Source organism: Hordeum vulgare, chromosome 5H (genome assembly GCF_904849725.1).
Source record: "Hordeum vulgare subsp. vulgare chromosome 5H, MorexV3_pseudomolecules_assembly, whole genome shotgun sequence".
Taxonomy (NCBI): domain Eukaryota; kingdom Viridiplantae; phylum Streptophyta; class Magnoliopsida; order Poales; family Poaceae; genus Hordeum; species Hordeum vulgare.
In genome coordinates this window covers 409519958-409533993 of record NC_058522.1, presented here as the reverse complement: position 1 = coordinate 409533993, position 14036 = coordinate 409519958, and the positions used below count along the sequence as shown (strand labels likewise).

The window sequence follows — 14036 nt, the reverse complement described above, 5'->3', positions numbered from 1 at the left end:
TCACCTGTATCACATCCGTCAACACACGACCAGAATCTCGGACCTTCATCTATAACAGACCCCCGTGATCACAACAATACAAAGTATGGCAGTACTCCCGAACAATCTGCACGAGTACTGGGGACATCGGGGTTATCTCGCCACTACCAGTATTGAAGCAATTACGAACATCCTTCGTTCTGAGATATTACAAAATCTGAATGATAACGATGTGCTCGAGAACCCCCTGGAGCTCAACTCCCATGAGACTTAGAGAAGATAGGAGGCACCAAGACAGAACTCTGTCACATCGGCATCATATAGATTCCAATAATATCCGCGTGATCCTAAAAACAAATTTTGAGTGAGAACAGGAGTAAAATAAATTATTACGTCAAGATTCCTCACCAGAGCATAGAAGAGGAGAAAAAAAGAATCCTACTCTCCGATATATAACTAGACTCAAAGTATTTTTTACTAGACTCGACTCGGCCAAGTTCGAACAATCAAGGGGGCTCCTAGGTCGGTACTGCTCTGATACCAACTTGTCACGCACAAGATGCGACCCTATCCTCAATTTGGCATGAAGGCCTCGTTAGGGATAGAAGCGCATCTCGTCGTGTCGCAAGAATGAATATCGTTACAAGTACATGTACTGAAAAGATGAGATATAAATAGAATTGGCTTACACTCGCCACAAGCTACATCAGAGTCACATCAGTACATTACATAATCATCAAGAGTAAGAGCAGGGTCCGACTACGGACGAAAACAAACGAGAAAAGAAGAACGACATCCATCCTTGCTATCCCAGGCTGCCGGCCTGGAACCCATCCTAGATCGATGAAGAAGAATAAGAAGAAGAAGCAACTCCAAATGAACAATCAACGCGCTCGCGTCAAGTAACCTTTACATGTACCTGCAACTGGTGTTGTAGTAATCTGTGAGCCACAGGGGGGACTCAGCAATCTCATTTTCAAAGGTATCAAGACTAGCAAAGCTTAATGGGTGAGGTATGGTTAAGTGGTGAGGTTGCAGCAGCGGCTAAGCATATATTTGGTGGCTAAACTTAAGAGTACCAGAAATAAGAGGGGGAAGATCTACGCTTAGTGGACGTGAATTACAGTTGATCAAATGAATGATCCTGAACACCTACCTACGTCAGACATAACCCCACTGTGTCCTCGATCGGAGAAGGAACTCAAGAATGAGACAGTCACGATTACGCACACAGTTGGCATATTTTAATTAAGTTAACTTCAAGTTATCTAGAACCAGTGTTAAACAAAGTTTCCAAGTTGCCACATAACCGCGGGCACGACTTTCTGAAAAGATTTAACCCTGCAGGGGTGCTCCAACTAGTCCATCACAAATTACCACAAGCCGCATAGAAATCCTCAATCACGAAGCTCGCGATCTCGTCGGATTCCCTAGTGGAAAACCTCAACTCTGAGATTACCCAAAGCATCACCAGAATCCCGATGCACAAGATATCCCGTCAAAGGTAAAACTAATCCAGCAAGGCCGCCCGACGTGTCGACGATCCCGATAGGACTCGCGTACCTCGTTCTCAGGACACGACGGATGAGCGATGGTTACCACGCCAAACGCCGAGTTGCCCCGGGTAGCGTTAATAAGTTGCTCTGTTTTGGACCAACACTCATGAGGAGCACTGGCCCGGGGGGTTGATTAAATTATCCTCGGGGTCCGGAAAGTCCCTATGCAATTTATTAGGTGATTAGGCAAATGTAGTACCAATGTTGGGCCTTGCAAGACCAGCTTTAATCTAAAACGAATTATCAAGGGGGTCCCCATAACAACCTCGATCGTGTTAGGAGCGCTCAATTATGGAACATAACACCGGTAGCCGGAAACTAAGGGGGCAAAGGTGGAACAAAACACCAGGCTAGAAAGGCCGAGCCTTCCACCTTTTACCAAGTATATAGGTGAATTAAATTAAATAGCATTTAATATGGTGATATAACAAGGAACCCATGCTTTCACATGGAAGCAACTGCACCTGCAACTAGCAACACTAACAACAGGGTTAAGCAAGCGGTAACATAGCCAATCAGTGGTTTGCTAGGTCGAACAGGTTGAAGGTTTCATGGCATTGTTGAGAGGCTGATATTTAACATGTGGTAGGCAACAAGACATAATCGATAGAAGCGGTAAAACTAGCATGGCAATGATAGTAATGGTATCTGGGGAAATGGTCATCTTGCCTGAGATCCCGCTTGGAAGAAGAATGCCTCCGTGAAGCAGACGAACCGACGTAGTCGAACGGGTCCTCACATCCGACACGCTTGCGGAACTCTATCGAGACGAAGCAAACCGGAAACACAATCATCACACGGAATTCACCACACGATGCAACAACACAAATGATGCATGAGCAATTGAATACATGCAAGTCACGGCATGGCAAATCACACAAACAAACACTACATATTAAGTGAAGTTCAATATGCAACGAGTTGCATATTGACGAAACTCCACATATGAATTATTTAGTTCACTCCCGGTTATTTACACGTCAATATTAATGTTGTCAAACATGCAAGAGGTGAAGCGGAAATTAACCTACCTATCTAGACATTTTAAATGAGGTCGAAAATGACATATAGCATCTCCAAGACGACCTCACATGCTAATTTACAATTCTGTCCAGATCTGAACTAATGCATTTAATTAGTTGTTAAACAGCAAAACAAATAGTTTCACGTGATTCTACGCGTCAAGGCAAGCAATCTACACATAAAGAACATCTCCAACGGAGCTACTGTTCAAAAGATACAAGCACCGCAAGATATGATGGCATGAATGCAATATGTGTGCAACGGTGGCCACCAGCACTTCAAAAATATACAACCATCAAGATAAAATGAAACTACATGAGTTTCTAAGCAAGTTTCATGTAGGACACGATCAAAACAGAGCTACGGTTCGAAAACTACCAGCAAAACAAGAATTCACTACAATATGCCAAAATCAGCCACATAGCATTTTCTACACCCCACAACTATGTGCTACACAACTCCGATAAACTCAAGCAAGGCATGGCACGGAAGAGGGCAAGAAGCTCTACTACGAACAGCTAACAACAACTAGCCTGGCAGCAAGGAACACTAGGGAAAGAAGTCACAAAATGGCTTCCCACACACTATTTCAGACTTAGTGAAAATTACACCTCATGAAAGTGCAGTTTTCGATCTGAAGCAATATTGACAGTAGCAAAACCTATATCTACAGGACTCCAAATGGCATGAAACTTTACATCATGCTAGAGAAACACAAGGGGTACAACTAACTCCATTGGACCAACCTCAAAAGAGCTACAGATCACAAGATGCAAGCAAGACAAGACAGCAACAAAATATAACAGATTCCAGACTTAGAAATATTTCAGCACCTCCAAATCAGCACTATTTCTAGCAACTTGAGAGCAAGCAAACAACACCTAAACATGCATTTCTATTGCAACCAAAAATACCAGGGGCTAAACAAAACATCCAAGATCAACTCTCTAGTTGACAACTCCGTCAATCGACGCACGGGATAAATCCTACGAAACAAACAAGAGGGCAACACGGCAAAATATCGCGCGAACTAACTTACTAGAAATCTAAAACTAACTTCACAGAAAAATCCAATGGATTTTTCTATCCCGGAAACATATAAAATATGTGGGGTTGCGCAACAAAATAATGCCACACGAAAATGCGAGATAATAACCTATACACGGGAAAATAAACTACCGGCAAACCCTACACGCAAAAAAAATACAAATGACTGGTCTATAATACATGCAAAAATGATTCCTAAAACATGGACATTTATCTAAGGCATACGAGCAATTCGAACACGCGCGGAAAAATAAATACGCGACTAAACCTATTAAAACAGCACGTTATTCTAGGCATCCGTCACGCTAAACGATGTCAAACAATTATGCAAGTTTCAAATTCGTAATCTACGTGAAATTCTACACGAGATACATATCTAATACGTCGCGATCCGATGCACGGTTAAAATTCTACGGACGTATGAAAAACAGCTAATATTCCTCAAATTAACTAAATCGCAGGGGGAAAAGAAATAGCTAAAATACTACGGGCCGAACAGGGGGCACAACATGGCAATCATGTGCTCAGAGCGAGGAATAGGGGTGGCTCACCCATGGGCTCGGCCCAAGTGCTGGGGAGGAAGAGGTAGGCCGGGGCGCGCACAAAGTAGCTGGGCCGGCTGCGGGGGAACAGGGAGCTGGCGCGGCCCATGCGAGGGGAAGGCGAGGAGGATCTGGCGCCAGGACTCGATCGAAGCAGTAGGGACGCGGTGCCATCGCGGCGGCGGGACGCGGGACCCGATCTGGAATCCCAGATCGCGGGAAGGGCGGCGCTGGCGCTGGCGCTCGGTCAACGCCCCGACCGCTCGAGCGGGAAGGCGGCGCTCCCGAGGGGATCGAGCGGGAACGACACGTGGGAGCTAGCCACCTGGCCCACAGCAGCACGGCGGGGCGGGTCTGCTCCCGACCTAGGCTGGCGTGGCGCTTGGGACTGGGGAGGAAACCGAGGCGGGGATCTGGGGAATGCAGGGGCTTGCTCGCTGTCTGCCTGGCGGGGAAGGCTAGGTGGGCATCTGATTGGAAGGTGGAGAAAACAAGGAAGGAGACCAGGTGATTTGCGGCGGCGTTGTTAGGACAGGGGAGAATTTGTAGGGTCTCTGTCTATTTGGAGCTAGGGTAGTCTAAAAAGCTAGTGGGTTAGGTATAGGGCATCTGGACTCTCCGATTTAGATTGGATGGTCGAGATAAATAGGTTCGGGAGTCCAATGGACAAACCGATGACTGTTTGCGGTAAAACGGGGTTGATCCGGATCCAACGGTCACGACCGCCCGGTTCGGGTTTCGGGAGGTTTTTTTGGACTAGGTCGCGCGTAGGGTCGACGCACTGTGCAGAGGGGCTAGGCGGAGATGAGAGGGAAAACGGGCTGCGCGGCAATGATTTTTAAAACACCGACAGACGCCCGACAATTGACCGGCTATAGTGCCGCTATATAATAAACGACACGGGTAACAAACGAGCTCCGATCGCGATGAAATTTGACGGACGGCCTACCTACACTAAATTAATACCGCACGCCAAGTTCCAGCACAATCGGAGAAAGTTTTACGCACACTTTAAAACAAGGTTTCGACGATGCCGCGGGCGCGTGCGTGTGCGGTCGGACTCAGAACGGACAACGACGAGAACCGGCAACTACTAACGAATGCAAAGTTTTCGAAAACTGGCGGCAACAGGATGCCGATGCAATGCTGATGATGCGCATGATGCAATGATGATGCGACAAATAAAAATAGACACACGACGAAAACGGAAAGAGAGGGGAACCTTCTGGAACATCGGCATCGGGCTGTCACATGTTTACCACTGAAACTATACTCAACTCACGTGATGATCGGACTTGAGTTAGTGAATTTGGATCATGCCACACTCAAGTAACTAGATGGATGTCTATTTGAGTGGGAGTTTATTAGTAATTTGATTAGTTAAACTCTAATTGTATTGAACATAGTCTAAGTCCACTTTGCAACATTTTATGTTGTAGATCAATGGCTCACGCAGTAGCAACCCTGAATTTCAATACGTTCCTCGAGAAAGCTAAGTTGAAAGATGATGGAAGCAACTTTGTAGACAGGGCACGTAATCTTAGGCTCATCCTACAAGCTGGGAAAAAGAATTATGTCCTTGATGCTGTGCTAGGAGATGAACCACCCGCTACGTCTGACCAAGATGTTTTGAACGCTTGCAATCGCGTAAGGAGGACTACTCAGTAGTTCAATGTGCAGTCTTGTATGGCTTAGAACCCGGACTGCAACGATGTTTTGAGCGTCATGGAGCATAGGAGATGTTCCAGGAGTTGAAGTTTATCTTTCAGAAGAATGCCCGGATCGAGAGGTATGAGACCTTCGATAAATTCTATGCTTGCAAAATGAAGAATGCCAGTGAACATGTGCTCAAAATGTCTGGGCACTCAAACCGTCTAGCTGAGCTGGGGATTGAACTCCCGCAAGAGGCTATCACTGACAGAATTCTTCAATCACTACCACCTAGCTATAAGAGCTTTGTGTTGAACTATAACATGCAAGGGATGAACAAGTCACCCGGCGAGTTATTCGCGCTGCTGAAAATCGCAGAGTCAGAACTCCGGAAAGAGCATAAAGTGTTGATGGTCAATAAGACCACTTGTTTCAAGAGAAATGGCAAAGGCAAGAAGGGTAACTCCAAGAAGAGCGGCAAAACTATTGCCAATCCGATGAAGAAACCCGAGGCTGGACCTAAGCCAGAAACAGAGTGCTATTATTGCAACGGAATGGGTCACTGGAAGCGCAACTGCCCCAAGTATTTGGCTGATAAGAAGGCGGCCAAAGAAAAATCAGGTATATGTGATATACATGTTAATGATGTGTACTTAACCAACTCTCGTAGTAGTGCGTGGGTATTTGATACGGTTCTGTTGCTCATATTTGCAACTCGAAGCAGGAACCGTGGAATAAACGAAGGCTAGCGAAGGTCACTACAGGGGAAACAGTCTATTGCAACGAATTTTTCTGTTGCAATAAGCAACAAACTATGGCAATATGTATCTATTGCGACAAAGTAAAAATCGTTGCTAAGCGTTGCAATAAACTCCGTGGCAATAGGATGTCGCAACAATTTTTGTATCGTGGCAACATGTAGTGGTATCGCAACGGTTGTTGTCGTGGCAATTGAATTATATTGCCACGAGTCATGTCGTTGCGAGATGCACATATTGCCACGAAATACTCTTTGTGGCAATAACCTAGCGCAACGAATGAGTTTCCGTGGCAATACCATATCGCAACAATATGATTTTGTGGCAACATACCTATCGCAACAACCACCAATTTGAAGCAAAAACTTATTGCAACATGCAAATTTGGTGGTGATACGTTATCGTAACAGGCTAGTTTTCATGGCAATATTTTTTTGCAATGAATATAATTCCATGGCTATGACCTATTGCAATGAACACAATTGCGAGTTTGTATTACATTAATATTGCATTATCCACACACCATTTACAAGTACACAACAATGCTCACATGTTGATAACAGTAGAAGAAAATCGTGAGTACATGTCCAAAGCATTCATTCATTAATAAGTTCAAGAATAAAACATCCAAGTGAGATACAAGTTCTACAAAATCTGAAAGGAAACCTGCATGTTCAAACAAAACAAGATACATATGACTACATCTAGTCAACAAGCATTCTTCAAGACATGATTTTTCTTCACTTCACATAGAAATATCCGTTCTACATGGAGCCTACTAAATTGGTAATAGATCTTGTTGGGATCTTTCTTCTTCACTTAAAGAAAACCATCCTACAAGGCAAAAGAAAAATTTGAAGCAACTTATAGTTAGTTCACAGTTCAAACAATGCACACTAAAAACGATTATCAACAAGGGTTGATGATGCTACATGAGATGACTTCATATTTATAATCAATATTAAGAATGTACTATAGTATTTATTCATTAGCACCACTCACATATTACTATGGCTACTTCTGTACGGTTATTTAGCAAGTGAAGAAAGTTGTGGTTTCCATAGATACAAGGTGTACAAATAGATGATTAGCGAGTACCGGATAAAAAAGTTTATGTTCTGTGTGACATGAATAACTAAATTTCAATGAAATCCATCAGTTTGCTTGTTGAGGTTGCATTTAGTAAAGAAGATATGTTTAATTTATGGTGCATTATTTGTAGGCAATATCTATTTAGTGCTACTTAATGTAGATATTATCAATAACTATTGCTTAACAAAAGTTTGTTTTTGCCTCTTTTTGCTTGTGACATATAAACATTGATATCTGAAAGTAGGCAGAGAACTAAAAGGATTGATGATGCTACTTGAGAAAGTAATCATGACTTTTTCTATGTAAACATACAAATAAAAATCAGAAAGGATAATCCATACACCAATGCATAACATGAGTTCCACCAATTTATACTTGGCATGTAATCTGTTGGCTATTGCATCATATAGGTTGTTGCACATATAGAAGAAAAGGCTAGCTTACTTACTAATCTTTCTTAACTTAGTATTTCACTTAATAATCAACATGTGTGGTAGAAACACATGCAAACCAAGGCACAAGTTTTTCTTTGTTGTACTTACATTTTCTTGAATCAACTATTTTTCTTTTCTGTTTCATGACCCATCATATAATAGAAGTCTACAAATTATGCTATAATGTGATATATCACTTGATACTAGTTTACCCAGAAATGTAGTATGTTAGTGAAATCTATTTTCTCCACCCTAGTGTAAGTTTAGAAGTTGTTTTACTGAGGCTGCACTAGTGTGGTTGTTGCCTTGGATGTACATATTTTTTTTCTTGCCTTCTGTGTTGTGTTCAATTATATAGTTCGGCATGTGCATTTAACATATGTACTTAGATGGTATGGCGAAAGCACTCAAATATGGACATGCTTCAGTGCAAACTAGATCTCATAATTTTGTACAATACCTTTTCACTTGTACGACAACGATGATGTTTAGCTGCTTGCATAAGCTGGTGTTGAGTAATCATGCTCGAACTTTTAAACTTAGAACTTCATTGATTTCCAGTTCCGTTTCTTGGAGCATCCCTTGCTTGGGAAAACTGCATTAACTGGATAACTCATAAGGTTTAATTTTTTTCCATAGAACATCACTATACTAAATTGAAAGCATTTGTATTACCTGATGTGCATCTTCGTGTCGAGTTTCCAATATCTGCACAACATCCGACCTCATTGATTGCCTAACCTCATTCATAATATCCTGCATCATTGCTTGCTTAGCCTCCTCAAGTTCTCTCTGCCTTGCTACACGCTCCTCATTAAGCTGTTTCTCCCTAGCAACTCGCTCTTCTTCTCGTTCTCTTTGCCACTCTACTTGTTGTTCAACAATTTGCTTACTTAAGTCATGAACCTTGAGGGCTAGCTCAGCATTTTTCCTCTGGATTTCAGAATGTAGTCTTTCAGAACCACTAGGTGGTTTAGCCATGTATCCATGGCCATGAGGCTTCAATGATGTACTTTCCATAGTACACCTGGAGCTACTCTGGAAAATATCGTTTTGCTCTTCACTTGAAACTGGACCACCAATCTCTCCTTCTTTCTCCCTAATCTGGTTGTGTGCATTGTCCTACACCACATAAATATAGCATACTTTAGTTGTTAAGAATTTTAATAGGATATTACAAAATATAAGTAATGCAACAAGCAAGATGTCTTTGCTTGAAAATGTTTCTCACATAAACAGTTTGTGATTCTTTATTAGACCATGATCCATTTCGTGTATGAGTGATCTGCCGAAGTTGTAGAATAGTTGGTTCCTTCCCGATCTCCTCGTCCCTCTACAAGTATAGATATATTTCAAATTGAGAACCTTGAAAGTTGACAGTACAAAGGTGCATTACGTCAACTCTTTTGATTACCTTCTCATAGCTAATCTGTGAGTACGATTTTGAACCAGCAATATGCCTCGCCTTCTACCTCTGGCGATTTCCGTATTTTTTTGGCTAAGCTCCTGCCACACACAATACAATAAGAGGCATGTCATAACTAATAAAATTTACTTACTACACCTAAGTGGTATGTTGTAACTAATACAATTTACTTACTACACCTACTAGTAATGTACATAGAAGTAACCTGGAATTTTAAATCAGTGCCAAAATAATTGATCATATAATCCCACTCTTCTGGAGTAACATCCTCGGGCTTATTGGCCCTTCTTTGAGCATCAGTATTGTATGCTTTGTATGTGGAATGCAAAGTTGACCGCCATCCTCTATAGCGCTCTCTAGCAATTGTTAGTATTTTTCCCTTAGTACAATATGTGTCCTCCAAATCCCACTTGGCCTGAAACGGAATGACATGAGTCTGTTAATGATAAATAGATACTGGATAGGCTATGAAAATTGCTGAAGTACAAACTTATACTCCTACTTACAATGACATCAGCAACAATTGAATCTGTCACAGAAGAGTCAATGTTTGACCACTTGTTCACGCCAATGAGTGGTGCCTTCCTTTTCATGAAAACTACCACATCAACCACAAACAAACGATCGTTCTCTCCGATAGAACCTCCCAATGTTTTGGAAAATTCAATGTGAAGCTTTGAGGAACCATTGGCGAATCGCTTCTTGGCGACCTTGATTCCTTTGGGAACACCTCGCCCCTTCTTCTTTTGGCCACCACTTTCTATCAATTAAAATCCCAGAAAAGCAACTCTGCTTTTAACTTGCCATGTAGTCATACAGAGAAAAGTCAACAGCAATGCTAGAAATTTTACCTATATCTATTTGTGTACGACATCGACGTGCATGCGATGGCCATTTGGACTGCTCTGTGCGGCTTTCTGTACTGTTACTTTGTTGTACAATGTTTGTCACGTCATTTTCTGGATTAAATTCATTGTACAATTAATTGACCAGTAGTATGGATTTGAGGTTAGGCTATGGATAAGAACTATGTATAACATGTACCTGATGTTGGTTGTCTACTCTGCTGATTCTTGTATGCAATGATGGTATTATCCCTTGATGATGATACAGAGCCCCTTGTCACTTTACCAAAAAATATAGTTCACAAAAATACTGATCACAAGAGCTAGAAAATATATTTCAAAGTTACGATAATGGCACACTCAAACATGATTGTAGACATATGAATTATGACAATATTTGAAGCTAGTACATACCCCTTCGTGTTTGAGTGTTGTCTCGCCCTCAGGATAAATTTGGAGCGCCATTCAGATCATTTGATGTATCCATTCATGTAGGCATTTTCACAAAGTATGATGACTGTAGCTTCAAACATTAATCACATGTTCCTAACTTTCACTTGTTTCCGTAGTTCTTACTAATTTATTATGTTTCCTCCTGGGAGCCAAATGCAAGAAGTAGTGGGGATGGACATAGCATTGGTGATCATGAGATATTTAATCAAGTAATTGAGGGTTGAGAGGCCATCATTTAAAGAAAAGTACATATCGTCAGAGGCTTTAGAATATCATTTGTGTGTAATTGCTAAATTAAATGTACATAGTGCAGATTACCAGATTCTTGCTGCGTATTTTGTCGATTCTGGTGAGCCAAGATGGTATCTTCTCTTGATGACATAGCATATCCTACAAATGCATGACAAAAGGGTAGCAAAAAGCCACTATTTACAAAAGATAGGAAGGGGCCTTTTCAGCATCCTTCAGCAAAGAAAAGAAAGCCTTGGCACATCCACTTGGCTCTTGGGTACTTCCACCTTCTGCAAAACCTTCTGGGGTATTACCATCATCATGGAACATCTCTTCACTACTAGCTTCACATGTGGTTTTGCTACTTTATGGCTCGGTGCTACGTATGAGAGTGTTGAGCAAATCACGAACTACAAAGTCATCACCTCTCACCCCTTCACCTTGAGATTCTTCAACCATACTTTCATCATCTGAATCCTCTCCATGATATTTCTAGCAAGTATAACTGGGATCCATCCCATTCATCAGCAGGTCAACGTGTACATCATCCATTTCCTTGTAAACAGCATTGAGACATCTTCTACATGGGCATAGAGTGGTTGATCTTCCAGGACTACCTTCAATGCAACTCCCACCGTTCCGTCTCATGACTTGTGTTGTCACTCTCATATTGTCATTGCATGATCGTAAGATAGCTAGCGAGATGTTTCAACGTCATTCGTCAAGCTAGATCGTTGCACATCCCGGTACACTGCCGGAGGCATTTCCTATAGAGTCATCATCGTTCTAAGCTTTGAGCTGTGAGTAAATAAATGTGTGATGATCATCATTATTAGAGCATTGTCCCATGTGAGGAAATAAAAAAAGAGGTCAAAGAGCCCAAAAATAAAATAAAAAATGGAAGAAAAAAAAGAAAAAAAAGAGAGGCCTAAGAGCCCAAATAAAAAAAGGGAAGAGGGAAAAAGAGAGAAGGGACAATGCTACTATCTTTTTTCCACACTTGTGCCTCATAATAGCACCATGTTCTTCATGATTGAGAGCTTCTTGCTTTTTCACTACCATATGCTAGTGGGAATCTTCATTATATAGCTTGGCTTGTATATTTCAATGATGGGCTTCCTCAAAATTTCCCTAGGTCTTCATAAGCAAGCAAGTTGGATGCACACCCACTAGTTCTACTTTTGAGCTTTCACATACTTATAGCTCTAGTGCATCCCTTGTATGGCAATTCCTACTCATTCACATTGATATCTGTTAATGGGCATCTCCATAGCCTTTTGATACGCCGAGTCAATGTGACCATCTCCTCCTTTTTGTCTCACAACCACCACCACACTCTATTCCACTTTTAGTGCTATATCCATGGCTCACGCTCATGTATTGCGTGATAGTTATAAAAAGTTTGAGAAAATAAGAGTGCGAAAACAATTACTTGGCCAATACCGGGGTTGTGCATGATTTACATTAGTTGTGTGAGGATGATGGAGCATAGCCAGACTATATGATTTTGTAAGGATAACTTTCCTTGGCCTTGTTATTTTGAAAGTTCATGATTACCTTGCTAGTTTGCTTGAAGTATTATTGTTTTCATGTCAATAGCAAACTATTGTTTTGAATCTTAAGGATCTGAACATTCATGTCACGTGAAAGAAGTTGCAAAGGACAACTATGCTAGGTAGCATTCCACATCAAAAATTCATTCTTTATCACTTGCCTACTCGAGGACGAGCAGGAGTTAAGCTTGGGGATGCTTGATACGTCTCCAACGTATCTATAATTTTTGATGGTTTCATGCTATTATCTTGTCAAACTTTGGATGTTTTGTATGCCTTTTATATATTTTTTGGGACTAACTTATTAACTCAGTGCCAAGTGCGAGTTCCTGTTTTTTCCATGTTGTTGACCCCTTTCAGAGGAGGATTTTGAACGGAGTCCAAACGGAATGAAACTGCCAAAAAGATTTTTTCCGAAACAGAAAAAGATTGGAGAGCCGGAGAATCAGGGCAGGGGCCCACCAGGGACCCCACAAGCCCTCATAGCACGGCCAGGGGGAGGTCGCGGCCCCCTCGCTTGTGGGCTCCCCGAGGCCCCTTTGCCCTAGGTTTTGAGCCTATATATTCCCTAAAAATCCCAAAAAAATCAGGAGATCATCGAAAGTACTTTTCCGCCGCCGCAAGCTTCTGTCTCCGCAAGATCCCATCTGGGGCACGTTCTGGTGCCCTGCCGGAGGGGGGATTTGGATACTGAGGGCTTCTTCATCAACACCATGACCTCTCCGATGATGCGTGAGTAGTTCACCATAGACCTACGGGTCCATAGCTAGTAACTAGATGGCATCTTCTCTCTCTTGGATCTTCAATACAAAGTTCTCCATGACCTTCATGGAGATCTATCCGATGTAATCTTATTCTGCGGTGTGTTTGTCGAGATCCGATGAATTGTGGATTTATGATCAGATTATCTATGAATCTTATTTGAGTTTCTTCTGATCTCTCTTATGCATGATTTCATATCCTTGTAATTCTCTTCGAGTTGTGGGTTTTGTTTGGCCAACTAGATCTATGATTCCTGCAGTGGGAGAAGTGCTTGGTTTTGGGTTCATACCGTGCGGTGACCTCACACAGTGACAGAAGAGGTAGCGAGGCACGCATCGTGTTTTTGCCATCAAGGGTCAAAAGATGGGGGTTTCATCATTGGTTTGAGATTATCCCTCTACATCATGTCATCTTGCTTAAGGCGTTAGTCTGTTCGTCATGAACTCAATACACTAGATGCATGCTCGATAGCGGTCGATGTGTGGAGTAATAGTAGTAGATGCAGAAAGTATCGGTCTACTTGTCTCGGATGTGATGCCTATATGTATGATCATTGCCTTAGACATCGTCATGACTTTGCGCGGTTCTATCAATTGCTCGATAGTAATTTAGTCACCCACCGTAATACTTGCTATTTTGAGAGAAGCCTCTAGTGAACACTATGGCCCCCAGGGTCTACTCCACA

At 42.0% G+C, this 14036-nt stretch overlaps 1 long non-coding RNA gene across 1 annotated transcript; it reads right to left on the bottom strand.

Moving 5' to 3' along the window:
• Positions 1-10450: 10450 nt before the first annotated feature.
• LOC123452701 lies at positions 10451-10795 on the bottom strand. The gene is made up of 3 exons (XR_006632646.1): positions 10767-10795; positions 10552-10632; positions 10451-10466 (listed from the first exon to the last, which is right to left on the bottom strand). It is a non-coding gene; the product is annotated as an uncharacterized LOC123452701 (long non-coding RNA).
• Between the last annotated feature and the right edge of the window lie 3241 nt (positions 10796-14036).